Source organism: Haliaeetus albicilla, chromosome 6, assembly GCF_947461875.1.
Source record: "Haliaeetus albicilla chromosome 6, bHalAlb1.1, whole genome shotgun sequence".
Lineage (NCBI taxonomy): Eukaryota > Metazoa > Chordata > Aves > Accipitriformes > Accipitridae > Haliaeetus > Haliaeetus albicilla.
Window position 1 is genome coordinate 42,193,827 of NC_091488.1, and position 14,846 is coordinate 42,208,672.

General features: G+C 45.9%; 1 protein-coding gene across 3 annotated transcripts in view; it reads right to left on the reverse strand.

Annotated features, from left to right (window-relative positions):
• LSAMP (limbic system associated membrane protein) overlaps positions 1–14,846 on the reverse strand; it is a 1,014,682-nt gene that overhangs the window by 100,613 nt on the left and 899,223 nt on the right. The gene's annotated exons all lie outside the window — the stretch shown is intronic.

Genomic DNA, 14,846 nt, shown 5'->3' on the forward strand with positions numbered 1-14,846 from the left:
AATCCTTGAGTGATCTGGGTCCTGATACACACACCCGTAGCGTCAAGTCCACAGATAATGGCAACCACAACCCTATTATATTTTAGCATAAGCTAGGCCAATAATATGGGAGGTCTTAGGCAAATATATTCATCATTTTGGAAGAATTTTAAATGTAGACATTTTTTAAATGCCTACAAGCTACTGTGTGGGCAAGGAACTTCATAGTGGTCATAGTGTTTTCTGGAAGAGAGCTGCAATAATGAAATACTTCAGCATCCGCATAACCAGAACTCGTGAAAAACATTCACCCTTACAGAGAATAATCTTTTCCAGTACGGCTGGGGATTTAAGCCAACAACTATGTGCAAATTACAAGAAGCCATGAAAAGAGTTAGAAAAACATCTAAGGAATGAAATCAATCCATTTTCACAAGCTGTCCTCTGTTCAACACCTCAAGAGTGGTCTGAAACTTTTCAGGATGCTTCTAACTCGGTTTAAATTAACACAGGTAGTTTTTCAGACAGATCAGGTTTGACTGAGTAGCCTAGATTTGGAGGCACAGGTAGGTGGCAAGAGGTGTGTTACAACTTTACTCTGTGAAGAGTGCGGTCTCTTCAAAAGGCAGAGATACTTGGTTTTCTGTTTAACACACGGCACATTTTATTTTGACTACAGCAGCTACAGGAGTACTGGGGAAAAGACAATTTTATATGGCAAATCAGCTGACTAGGTGGCTCACACACTCTCACATACATATGCAGATGACATTACTTGTCTTCTGGGATATTGATAACTCCATAAAAGACATACACACACGGAGTATTTTCTTAAAAGTGACTAATGCCTTAAATGACATACTCTGATACCAAGCAGCGTCTGATCATTTTTTAAAGGCATTTGATTTACAAACAAATCAAGTTTCTGAAAAATACGCAACGTCAGCTGTCACACGAGGAAGGAAGGAGAGCAAAGACAGATAGATAGATGAGGGAGATGGTCAGCCGAGTTTTGGGTAGGATCTGCTGCTTATCAGATACAGGAATAAGGGAACGTAAATACCAGCAAATCATAGAAAGTTTTGGGTTGGAAGGGACCTTAAAGATCATCTAGTTCCAAGCCCCCTGCCACGGGCAGGGACACCTTCCACTAGACCAGGCTGCTCAAAGCCCCATCTAGCCTGACCTTGAACGCTTCCTGAGCTTGACACTCTGAGGACATAAATCCTTCCCTCCCAGATAAGGCAGAAGTGCCTGATGTGCCAGGAGGAGCAAGGAAAACCACGTGCTGGACCTCACCTTAACGAACAGGAGGAAGAGACAGGCAGAGCTGAGTTTGCTTGGCACTGGTAGCATCTCAAGGCTTCCCACAGCAGTTCCCTGCTGAAAAACCCTCAATACTCAGTTCTGACCCCCCAGTCTGCTAACTATGCCAACGCGTTACTGCTTTAACACTGATTTGCTGGAGCTGCCCCTGCCTGCTGCAACCTCCCGTGACTACCCACGCTGCCGTACGCTGCTCTGCTGTGGCTTCGGTAGAGCTGGCTGCGCTCTCCCTCTTGACACGACCCAACGTGTTCACACCTCATCGCTCCACGCAGCTGGGCGGATTAGATATATCCTGTGGCGTTACCAAAAAACAGATGATTTCACTCTGAGTACTAGACCAAGCGAGGGATAGCAGGGAGTCAAAGCCTTCCTGACGAGGGAGAAACACAATCTTACGCAGAGAGGAGGACGTGGGACATTCAGTCTCCAGCTCATATAGCAGCCTCGAGACTGGAGAAACACCTTCACTTCCAAACACATTCATGATTCCCAGACTGTCAGGAGAAAACCAGACAAGGGGCAACCCTGGGCTGCTTTTAAAACATTTCTACATTGATTCCTCCTTGAGATACAAAGCAGTGAGTGAGATGAAATCTCCTCTTACTCAAGCCTTATTTTTCATAATTATGCATCTTTAGTGTTTCATAACGACCAATTTAATCACTTTTGCCGTTTAGAGGGCTATAACAGCCAATCATGGTAATGGGCTTGGTATTTGGTAGGAACCATTTAACGCCCAAGAGCCCTTGTTCTGAGCCACTTGATGCCACTTAAGTTTGACAGACAGACTCTCATTAGCACAAGTTGCAAAACCTCTCAGATGAAGCTCATTTCTTTTAAACAAACTCTGCTCAGTGATCCCCAAAGTCTCCAAGTGAGGAAATTTTTAGCTCACTTCAGATCCATGCAGGTCTGTGGAAATTAATCAGCATATTTTGCCGTGCTGGGGGCTTTCTATGAAATTCTCAACCTTTCCTCCTCGCAGTTGTTCTCTCGTACCTTGCACAGAAGCTCTGCTCCCCTGTGGCCAGCCAGTGCCTGTCTCCTGGAGGACCACCGAGGGTTATGGGACCTTTCCTTTTCACACATAACCCTCTTGATGAGCTTCTGCTCCATGCTGACCAGCCTGCACCTGCCTCTAAGGGACAGCTCTTGCAACACCATTGTTTCTTGCTGGGGATAACCAAATACACATTGGAAACCTTTAAAAATATCTACAGGTTTCTGGCTGCTGCTAAAAATGCTGCCCTTGCCTTTGCCGTTCCTGCCACCCCGTCCATTCTTTGGAGAGTGATCCACAATGCAAAAAATAAAGCTCGGGGCATCCAAACTCCTTTAGACGCTCTCAAACACGCATGCAAGTCTGCACCCCAAAACTCACATGATGCCCAACAGATCTGATGACACTCATAGTCCAACAATGCTGAATATTTGCTTCAAATGCAACCAAAGCAGGCCTCCCTACGTAGCTGCAAGGACGAGCAGTGGGATAGCAGGGGGTGCTGCAGGTCCTGTTTGCCAGACACGTGGACGGAGGCTTGTGAGAAATCTAAGACTACTGCAGTAAGGGTATGTAGGGAAGGACAGAGGTTTTTACTCAAGGACTTACGCAGCAGAAGGGATGGTTTCCCCTCAAAGCACTTTGTGTTCAATGGGCGGGCTAACGACTCAGCATTACAATCAAGGAAGGATGTCAGATCTACGATGTGTGGTTTAAACCCCTTGAATCTGTTCACTTCTGCAATGTTCCCCAAGAACAGATTTGCCCTTTACATTTTCTCTCTTTCCCATTATATCGCAACCATTGTACGTGCAATGAGACTGAAAGTTGTAAATGTAGGAGTGCTAAAAGGGAAATACATTGATATGTGAACAGTTACCTCCTGGGTGACAAAAGGCAGGCATATTTTATGGCACAGTCTGATGGGACAGAGTAACATCTCACCCTGTGCGCAGTCAGGAATGCTTCAGAAAGGCAACTAGGCAAAAAACACAGTATGTTGAGCTAAAGGAGTTGAAATCAGTCCTTAGAAAGGAAAACCCCATACTCAACACTACTTGCAGCTAACGTCAACATCTTCCACGCCTATTGCCTTCTGGCACGTGAAACGGTGACCTGAGAGAACAGATGGTGGGTTGCCCTGTATCTAAACAGTCTAAATGGACCCTGTGCCTAAACCACCGTGTTTGGTTCAAGTACAACTAATACGGTATTCTCAGTGCCATAATTAAAATGGACTCTGTGTTTCACCAGGCACACACAGACAAAACCACAATATTACAAGACAGTGTGTGTACCTGTCCAAAGCTGAAGAGAGCATTAACCAATGTTCTGATATATTACTTGAGAAATAGCCTGATGCCCCTTAATTAGAGGCTGCCTGCTAAGGTACACTCAGCAGGAGAAGAGTTAAGGTTGCATTTGTAACCTTAAATCTCACCTTACCTGACTTGCGAGTGCTTAACTGTGCAACTTTAATGTGTTCTTATCAGAGCATTTTTATCGAGCCATTATTAACATCGGTTAGATACAATCTAGCATCTCCAGATCCCCTCCTCCCCAGCCGTTACCTGAGCCACACATAACATGCAATTCAAAGGAAGCATTTAACTCAACCTCTGCTATCGTTCTCCAGACACCCAGTGCCACTAATTCCCTGGCAGCTTCCTTAGACAGGACTGGAGTTTTGGTTACTATCTTGCATGCCCTCGGCCAGCCTGCGCATTCAAGGAAATCCTCTACTGATAATTAATAAGTTCCCCTGACACTGGCTGCTCATTAATCTATTATTTTACTCCTCTAATTACTTTTGTCTGTTCGAGTTAACAGTCTCCTTCCCTCATCCTTCCTGGGTCTCACACAGGGGATGCTGGATGGCAAATGTGACTTTTCTTTGTCCCCAAGTCCCTTACAGCCTCTGCTCTGCTCATGGACTCCGAGACCCCATCCCGGCATTTCCTGAGGCACAAGGTGGCCTTTCGTTTGGAGTGACTTGCCTCTCCATGTGCCTGTATTTCACCCAAGTTCTGGTACGCGCAGCTCCAGGCTTTTGAGCTGGGGCTTGCTGAAGGAACATCTAGGGAACGTGGGCTTCCCATCTCCACCTGTATCATCCCCTTGGCAAGCTCCCAAGGGCAACAAGGAATCCTCCTCACAGCAGTCAAGTGGTTGTAGATCTCCCCGCAGGAAATGGGGGCACTTACAATTTCACAGCGCAAGGGCCATCTATCTATATATGCCCCGACTTCCTTTTACAATAGAAGCCTCTACCCAAAGACTAACAGTCAGCACAAATTAACTTTAAGTCCCTTGGGCAGAAGGGGAGACAGAAGCAGGAACCAATTATTTATTTGCTTGGAAGATGCCCAAGTACAGCAGAGATAAATGCAGTAGATTCAAGGGAGCATGTCAGACAGAGGCTGGAGTTGCAAAGTTTGGAGCCTGATCTGAGCTTCTGCAGTTCAGGGGATTTCTGAAATTTTGTCTCTTATCACGATTGACACCAAAAATACTTATTCTCCGTCTCCTTCATGCAGCTGTAGTTCAGGCTGTACAGACAGGCTTTCGACAGCTGTACAGATCCATGCCCCACAGTCAAAGGATGGCAGGTACAATATGACTCGGGATACTGTCTGACTTCTCCTCTAATTTTATTTTTCATGCTTATTGCTATGTTTCACAATTCTACCATTAAGGAAATGCAAGCGTTTGAGGTTGGTGCATAATGCTGGTAAACATCAAAAAGCTTACCTGTGCAGCAAAATACATGCACAGACACCAGCATGGTGAACATACAAATGAACACATAGTAAAACGCTCACAAATAATGCATACAGCAGCGTGCACCTGCATACGTATATGGCTCTTACAGATCTACAAGCTGCACAGCAGGTAAGGATGGTGGTAATGACATATCCTGACCGTTACCGTACATGTACTAAGACGACCCTGCCAGCAGTTCTCAGCCAGGTACATGCAACAGGGCAGCGACCCGCAGGCACCCTTCTGAGGAGCCCAGGGACCCCCTGACGGGCTGCATTGCTCTTCCCTCTGCCTACCCCAGACTGCAGCTGGGTCATCTCCCACTAGTGCCTTTCCTGAGACACAAGACATGGGCTCTAGGAGGTGCCCAGTAAAGTGTGCCATGGATAAGGTCGTGTCCTCCCTCCATGACCCTTCCAATCTGCCACAGCCCTCAGTTAACATGACAACAACTGAAATCTCTCACGATCATTGCCTTTCCCAGACCACCATTAACTGCATTACACTTTTCTCCCTTGCAGCTTGCGCCGATCCTTCGGCAGGATACGCTCATCCTTCAAATGGCTCAAGTCACCCCAAACTGGGTGTGAACTTCGAAGGCTGTATCAGACAGCAGTTCTCGATTCCCTGGATGGGCTCGCACTTGGCACCCCCTCCCAGCCTCTCTGCTGCTGCCTGCTTTGCTCCCGTGCCGCAGTAACACTGCGGTGGGCACTCAGTGCGAGTTTACGAGAAAGGATGATTTGTTCAGCCAGTGCATGAAAAAAATACAGAGTACATGAGAAGAGTCATATTTTTTAGGTGCTGTTCAGAAGGAAGAAGTAACTGAAGAAGAAATAAGAACAACACTTTTGTACATGCACTTCCCCCCCCCAAAACCCCCCCTGGTGTTTTCAGTCTCTCATGTTTTTCTTCAGACAAGAAAGGGAGGGATGTTCTGAAGACGCATTTCTGAAATGCTCAGAAGCAAGTCTGAGGAAGGAAGACAAGCACAAGTGTTCACAACGCCAGGGCCTGTTGCAGCCTTGCATTACCAAAATAGCTCACTGCCTTCAGCTGGGAGACTCCCACTTCCACTACAACTGTATTCAAACCTGGGAGAAAAGCTCCACGCTGCAGGAGGCTGAGCGACACCCGACCCTGCTGTGGTTGTCATGGCAAGCAGGTTCAGGATGTCTTGCCCCCAAAGCTGGCTTTTTCTTTGCCCTAGGTCTATCTCTGTACAGGAGATTCTTGCAAATAATCCTGCTTCTCCTGGCAACCCTCCTTTTTCTCTCTCTCTCTCACTATTTTCCAGCTATCACTACAGCTGGGATAGATAAGCCAAGCGGCTTCATCAGGGGGATTGGCACAGGGGTGGAGGCAGAGGCAAGAGACAGTCAGATGATTGTGCGGGAGAAGCTAGAAGGGGTGATGGCTTTGGGGCTGTGCGGGAAACTCCCTCTAGACATCACTGTCGTGGCAGGACCCGTGTGCTGCAGTAGATGCTGTCATCCACCCTCACTGGGGTCCTCAGACAAGAGGAGACAGTAGCTCTGGCTCCAGTGCAGAATATATCAGGCACTAAAGTCAGTGAGGCCATTGAGATCAGCTGAAGCCACATAACAGCATAATAACAAAAATGGTGAAGTCTCTCTCTTTAAATGAAAAAAAAAAGCAGGAAACAGCTATAAGCTACTACCTTAACTTTCCCCTTTTATTAGTGTATCTCTCTCCTACTGTGAAGAGAGAGTGAGAAATATGCTTGCCTAAAGTGAAAGTACTTATAGATTACAGCTACAAGGGGAAAAAAAAATGCAGCCTCTCCATTTTCTTCTTAAGGATGTTTGAATTGAAAGTATTAAATTTAAAATGCTGTGAATTTTTTCTCTCTTTAATTCACACTCAACCTCTCTGTATCTTTACAAGCACATTTACATTTTCAGATGCAAGCTACAGCTGTAAACACGGAGGTGCCAGTGAGGAATATGAATGACCTCCAGATGGCAGGGGAAATGGGACCCAGTCCTAAAATATCAGCCCTTTGCCCCTGTGACCCCAGAGAAGCTCTGTCACCAAACGAGTAGCTCCAAGCACAAGAGACCCAAAGCAGACTTGTGAGTTCAGATCACTAGAGGGAGACACGATAACACACACACACACCGTCAGTGTCTTGCACTCAATAACATTCTCTCCAGACAATATGTTTTGCTGTGGTTGCCTACTTATAGGTAGGATATAAGAGTGCTCGATGGCAGGTTTGGAGCACAAGGCAGGCTGGTATGGAAGGAGGGCAAGTTGGACAGCATCTACCACGCTAGGCAGGGTAGGCAGCAGACCTTTCCTCTTTTTGTCCTAGTTGTGACAGAGAAGTCCCTTGATTTCAGTGGGTTTGTGCCGGTAAGAATGATGGAGAATTTAGTAAGGTTCAGTAACCTTACCAAAGGTTGGTCTGAGATCCTACTTGTGGTAGTGTACAGCAAGTCCTTTTCCTGTCATCATTAATTACAGAAGATTTTGAATCTTCATCTTCTGGGGTGCTCAGTTTTCACTCCTGCCCCCAGCCTTCTGGGATCCTTCAAGACTAGCTCACGGAAGGAGGGGAGAGAAAGCAGCTAGTTATTCCTGAATGTCCCTGCTAAACAAGAATGTGCCCATTGAGAAGCACTAGCCTTGAGGGCAGAGGTAGTGACTGTACAGCACTACACAGACAGCAATATTACAGCATGCAGTGAACTAGAAAAATGCTGCTCTTCTGTAGGTGGATGAAAGTTTTCATATGGACACAAACCAGCTCAGCCTTTAAAATGCCATGGAAAAGCCTCTTAACACCATGGCTGACTAAAAGTGGTGCCCATCTGGGAAAAGGAAAAACGGAGGCAACTCTGCCAGACTCCAACTTGCCGTAAAAAGCAGCATTTCTGTGTGGCAGGAAGGCCACTAACTTGGTACGCAAGTGCCCCATCTTCCCAGCAACAGCACAGAAAATCTTGCCAGAGGGGGAGCAGCCAAGCACTGACCAGAAGACTCCAGATGTTCCCCTCCAACCACTGCTGAAGGCAGCAGGGCAAATTCCCTCCTCGCAGCAGCCTTATTTGCCTGTTCCCCTGAAATGCCAAAATACTTGTGAGGCCTCGCTCTCCCTCTCTACCATGGGACAAAGCTGTTAAGAAAACAAATGTTTCATGCATCAACAGTGTTTGTACTGAAACAGCATCGGACCACAGCAACCGAATGGGGCACTATTAGAATAGGAGGGATCACTGTGTAGTGTACGTGTCTCTGGGCACAGAAGGATGAAATCAAAGCCCTCCAGTGTGCTGGGGAGAGAGCACGTTCAGGACTTAAGTTTATTATAGGCGAGGAAGGGGGCAGGGGGGCTCCTGCTTGTGGGCCATGCACTAAGAAGAAGGGACTTCCAAAAAAGCAAAAAATGCAGAGCCAGCGGAAGTGGGAAGCAAATAGAGGTTGAAACAACTTTGGATGCCTTATGGAGAAGCCCTGAAAAAGTTCAAACTTTGGCTTGTTTCCCAGGCTCTTTGTGAGCCAGCATCCTTTTCTTTTTCTTTTTTTTTTTTCCCCTGTAATGTTGGGTAAGATGAAGACTAGACCAAAAGAGAAAAAGATATCTCAGAGAGTCCTAAAACAAACTGGGACTGTGTAAGAGTCAAAGCGAGAGGTCTCTGTGGAAGACGAGACCACATTTTTGCCAGAGAGTATTTTGAGGATGCAAGAAAAAAAAAGAAAAAGGAGGAAAAAAGACACCTGGTTAAAAAATCATCAGTTGCCCCCAACATCCTAAAATGCAGGGTCAAACAAGTACCTTGTAAGTCTTAAATTTCCTGATCAGGCAAAGGCAGTTAGAGGGGGAGAAGGTTGTGACATGAGAAGAGCTGGCACAAGAACATCACAAAAACCCCACCAAACACACACACCCCCCCAGCCCCCCTAAAACAACACTCCTCCTTCTCTTTGCAACTGTTTTACTGAGGTTTTAAAGAGTGCAGCAGAGAGGTGGGCTAAATCCAAATGGTTTAGATAACCAGAAAATCCCCTTCCCACTCATCACTACTTACTGCCTACAAGGTTGACTTGTGGTGACTCTGGCTGAGGGTTTTCTGTTTGTTATCTTTGTTGGGCATAAACTGGCTTCTCCTGTGCAACACAAAGTGCAGTAGCAAGGCTTTAGACTGAGCAATGAGAAGCAAACAAACACGGGACAATGACCAAAGTTGCCCACGTGAAGGATACGGCCTTCTTAAATCTCATGCCTTCAGAGAGCTCTCTGCTTCCCTCATGTTCAGCGTTCAGCCCTACAAGGGGACCAGCGTGCACTGAAGGGAGACGGGCGAGTGAGCGGGGGTGTGAGATAATCTGTCTCTTTCAGTTTAGGTCTCATCGCGATCTCTAGTAACTGAGCCCCAAAGCATTAAGCTTAACATCCTTTTCAATATTTTTGTTGTGAATAACAAGAATAACCAGATTTGCTCACATTATCCTCAAGAACACACAAACTGTTTGAGTCTTGCCAAGTTCTCGTCTTTAAATAACTTTCCATGGCAATGAGTTCTACAGCTGTTTATAAACATATTATATGTACACCATCTCAATTACACAGAGCATACAGGCACTCTTCTGTATTCTCTATCCCTTCTAAACTTCCCAGGCTATGGTAAATTCTCTAAGACTCAATGAGAATTTCTAGCACCCTCTAGGGAGAATCAGACTGGCATATTTGACAAGCCATCCCATCTCCTTTCATTTTACGCTGTGACATGAAACTTGGGCGTTGCAATCAATACTTATCTGCTTTGCTCTAGACTGGTTTTTATGCTGTGATTACCACTGTAACAACGAAGCTCCTTTTCTGAGACAAAGTGGGTATCTTTAGAATGTCAGGTGGAATTTGGGAGAATCCAGACTGTTCTCTTCTCTATCAAACGGCATTGCTGGGCTGAGGCTGGGGAAGTTGGATCAGGAACGAGATACCTGGTGGTTTTATACAGGTTTCACACTCCGCAGCTGCTCTGGGAAAACTGAACTGTCTGCTCCTCAGCTGGTTATGCACAACCAGTAAATGCCTCAATTGTTCAACCTTGAGCTGAGCCCCATAGAGCTCAATATAGCTTTGTCTCCCTGCCACCACCTCCGAGGCTGCCACCACACACAGGTACCAAACTCACGGCACTTGCCACAGCACCCACAAGCGAGGCCCTCAGGAAGGTTTCAACCACCGATGCCATGCAGGAAAGGAGCAGAAACATGAATAGGACTGTTCCTGTTACCTTGAGTATAAGCTCCTCAGCACAGGAGCTGCCTTTTTCTTCTGCGTTCGTCTGCCCATCCAGGACAAAAGGATTGGCAGCGAGATCTCTGGTAAGGCAAAGACCTTGCGATAACTGTCCATGTTCATATGGCTGCTAACCCAATTCACAAGAGGCCACTCTCTAGGGTTTCCATTGAGAGGGAGTTTATTGGTAAGATTATGAACATACATGAATCTTTATTTTTCCCAGGAAGCTCTTTTTCAGTCAAGCAGGCACCTAACATGGCTCTGAATAAGATGGAGAGATGAAGAATGATAAATGATAAAGCCTCTGGACTGTGATCTCAGCAGCTTATAGGTAGGGAGAAGTCGCATTAGCCTGAATAAACAGGAAAGATGTGAAGTAAAACTAAGATGAGCTCAAAAGCAGGCATTGCCTACCATCTCTAAACTATCTTACTGGATTCTTTTCTTGGCTGTGTTTCTTGTTATCTTGGTGCACGGTACAGGGAAAACAGAGCGCCTCCTAATCTAACTGGCCATAGACGGGTAGGCTGCCTGTGGTAGCCCACACAGAATGTGTCAGCGTGATGAATGATACGTGGCCCTGTGCTAGGACCTTGTCCAGGCTGCGGTGCAACTGCTGGAAATTTGATGTCACTGCATTCAGTGAGGAAAAAATAATCTATACCTTTGTGGGCCATGGATCATGTTGGTTATGAGTTAATATTAAGGAGAAGAAAACAACAGGATAACACCCACTCTTTGTGCAAAGTCACAGAGGGGAGAATCTGGGGTTTGTCCCTTTCAAGAGATGAAAGCCTATAGCATATCCCCTAGTGAAATATTTCTAATGCTGACAACTACTAACTCGTGTAGTCTGTATACAAAATCATCAATACTCATCCCCACTTAACTGGAGAAATCAGAGTTTCCTGACAAATCCAGTTCAGAGGGCTGCTACGGTCTTTTCCATGGCTTACCATCACAAACTGGGATGGCATAAGTCATAGGGCAAGGCAGGCTTAATAAGCCTGCAGCTGTGTCCTGAATCACAGGAGAAGAATCTGACTATGACCAGGGAGGTGCTGGCCTGCTGCTGGAAGCTGCAGGTCAGTGAACCCAGAAGAGAGCTCTGCTGGCTGGAGGAGAAGACCTAATGAAGCTGTTTGTGCTCCCAGGCAATGCCTATTAACTATCCACAACTAGTTAGACCAGGTTGCCTACAGCATAACGGCCTGTCAGATAAAAAAAGAACAGGGTCTGGCTGACTCTCTTCACCTGCTCTGTCAAAACCCAATCAGTGAGTCACCTGAATAGGAATAGAGGTGGAGAGCAAGGACTTGCATCATTCCAAGGAACATCATTCCTGCTTTCATTAAATTAAAGCTGATCTATATTGTCATCGGCTACAGGAATTATTAAAGTATTTTTCCCCTTACCTGCCTTCCTCCCAGGTGTCAGTGGTACAGTCAACAACCACAGCCACACTCTAGCTATCTCACAGGGTAAGGAGAGGGTTTTTTTCTGTGGGTCGCTTCAGGGCTTGGGGACTTATAGTTGATGTGAGAAAAACGCCTAGTTCAACTACTCAGTGTAGGACCAGCAAAGGAAGTGATACAGCATTTTATAAAGCAATTTTTTTTAACATCCCAGATAGACAGATGAGTGGGCTATGATCACTCCTGAGGCCCAGCAGCATTTAAATGAACTATCACATGCATCCCTGCCTTCTCTACATAAGTAGCAACACTGCTTTCCCTTTGCATTTGTACCTTCCGCTTCCCAGCGAACAAGAACTAAATCATTTCTGTGGTCCTAACTCAGGTAATTAGCCAACAAACACTACTGATGAAGTCAATGACTGAGAGTGTGCTGGATTTGGCTGGGATAGAGTTAATTTTCTTCACAGTAGCTGGTATGGGGCTGTGTTTTGGATTTGTGCTGAAAACAGTGTTGATAACACAGGGATGTTTTTGTCACCGCTGAGCGGTGCTTACCCAGCGTCAAGTTCTTTTCTGCTTCTCTCACCCCACCCCACCAGTGAGGAGGCTTGAGGGAAGCACAAGATATTGGGAGGGGACACAGCCGGGACAGCTAACCCCAACTGACCCAAGGAATATTCCAGACCATAGGACATCATGCTCAGCATGTAAAGCTGGGGGAAGAAGGAGGAAAGGGGGGGATGTTCGGAGTTGTGTCATTTGTCTTCCCAAGTCACCGTTACACGTGATGGAGCCCTGCTTTCCTGGAGATGGCTGAACATCTGCCTGCCCATGGGGAGTGGTGAATGAATTCCTTGTTTTGCTTTGCTTGCATGTGTGGCTTTTGCTTTACCTATTAAACTGTCTTTATCTCAGCCCATGAGATTTTTCACTTTTGCTCTTCCGATTCTCTCCCCCATCCCACTGTGGGGAGTGAGCGAGTGGCTGTGTGGGGCTCAGTTGCCGGCTGGGGTTAAACCATGACAGAAAGAAACAGCAGACAAATTCGCTAATGAACTCCTTGAGGAGAGTGCACAAAGAAAAAGCAATTTGGCCCTCTCGCCCCCCAATGCTGGTTTAATTTCAAAACCTGTCCATTCAAAACCTCCTACACAAGCTCAGTAATGTTCATTCTTCCAGTTCTGCAGTCACGAGTTTAATCGCAAAAAAAAAATCCAAGGAGAGAGACATATTTTAGAAACTTTTACAATGATCTAAAATAGCTCTTTGATGCATAACAGATGTCTTCAAAACTAGCATAAATAGAGCCAAAATGCCTTACAGTTCTGGAAAAGGGAGATTCCAAGACAAGACGTGTTTCTAACTGCAGCAGCTCTGGAATAGATTTGGAACTTATATTAATTGTCAACCTCAAGGAAAACATTTAAAAGAAGCCCTTCTGTCCCCCATTTTGGGACAAGCGTCTTATTGGGCTACATGCTGCACAAAGACCTGATGTCTGCCTGAAAGCAGTTCCTCTGTATGCATAAAAGGTACCAGATGGATTGAGATGAGGCAAAAGAGAGAGAACAACAAGCAGCGAGACATGGAGGTGACAGACTGGGATGGAGCCTGCCCTCCATCCCTGGCTCTAGTCATTTAGGAAGGGGGTGCTTGGCAGGTTTCACTGTAGAGGGGAGGACTGAGGATGGATTGGAAGGGGGTCGGCGAGATGGCACGGATGGATGCTAACGAGGCAACACCTCTGAGACACAAGGCATGGGAGAAAAAGTGTGAAGGAGCATGCTGGAAACCTGAAAAACAGATCCAGGAAAACTGACCCTAGAATCAAAGCAGGGATGGGATTCCCCAGTCCTGTTGCTCACCAGAGGGGATAGCCAGAATGAAGATTTGCTCTGAGGAGCCTTTTTAAAAGGAGAAAAGAAGTCTGTGTCTGATACAATGGAGTCGGTGGTACAAGTGGAAAAAAACCCACAAAGCACGAACATGCAGCCAAAGTGATGAGTCAGTACAAGAATCTTCTTATTACTGCTCTGAACAATGCATCTCATATACCAGGACTTAGTTTTCATGAAGATTTAAGCTTGCCTCCTTGTAATGCCCTTAACTTGGAAAGGTTAGGCTGTGCTCACGGAATAGCTAGGGAGTATCTCCTACTTGTATACAAGAAAGAGTTAGATGGAGGACCGAAAGACTGATGCAGCAGCAAGATGGAAGATTTGATATGAAATACATCTTAAGAGCAGAAATGCCAGAGCTATAAGATCCTACGTACATAACTAAAAGTGAAAAAAATAGGATCTATTTCCCTATATATGCTAATGGCGCAGTCATGCTCAATACTGAATATAGCGAAAGAGGAGAGTCAGGTAGTGAAGATGATACCACAGAGGAGTAGTGTTCCCCTCATCAACTCTGCTCCTCCCACCTCTTTCTGGCAGTCTTTCCCCATCTTCCTTCTTTTAGCATTGCAAGAAATGGGCCAGAAATACAAGCTGCATATCTGGCTTTCATATACAGCGAAGCTCAGGAGGACTTTGGTTTGGCTGAAGGGATGAGACAGGAAATCTGAGTAACCCAATCTGAACCGCAGGCCCCAAATCCAGGGGCTTCTGAATGCAGCCTTTGGATTGAGCTCTCTTTCAATGTGCCACTCTACCTTTCTCTCTCCAACTTTCTTTTCTGCAATGCCCTCCCTTTTTCTGGCTGCTGAATTGCAGTAGACAGCTTGACTGTTTGTAGCACAGGCAGAAAGCTTGTACTCTGCCTACCTCAAGCCCTCTTTAACCTTTTACATATATGGGAATATCACAGAATACTATTCATATGGAGCTAATCAATGCCTTCCCCATGCATTTTAGATGAAAGAATGTCTGACGGCAAAAGAAATCAGGTAAAGAGTTCTTCTCTCCTCAAAGGACATGATACAGAGGAAGAGAAACCTACCTCTTGTTCCCATCCTACTGATAAATCTTTAGGGGGTGAAGGTTTCCTTGCAATCCAAGCTGCTAACCCCGTGGAGTCTGACTACTGAAAGGATACTCCCCTTCCAAGCTTGCCATGTCCTCAAGCGTGGAAGGCACAG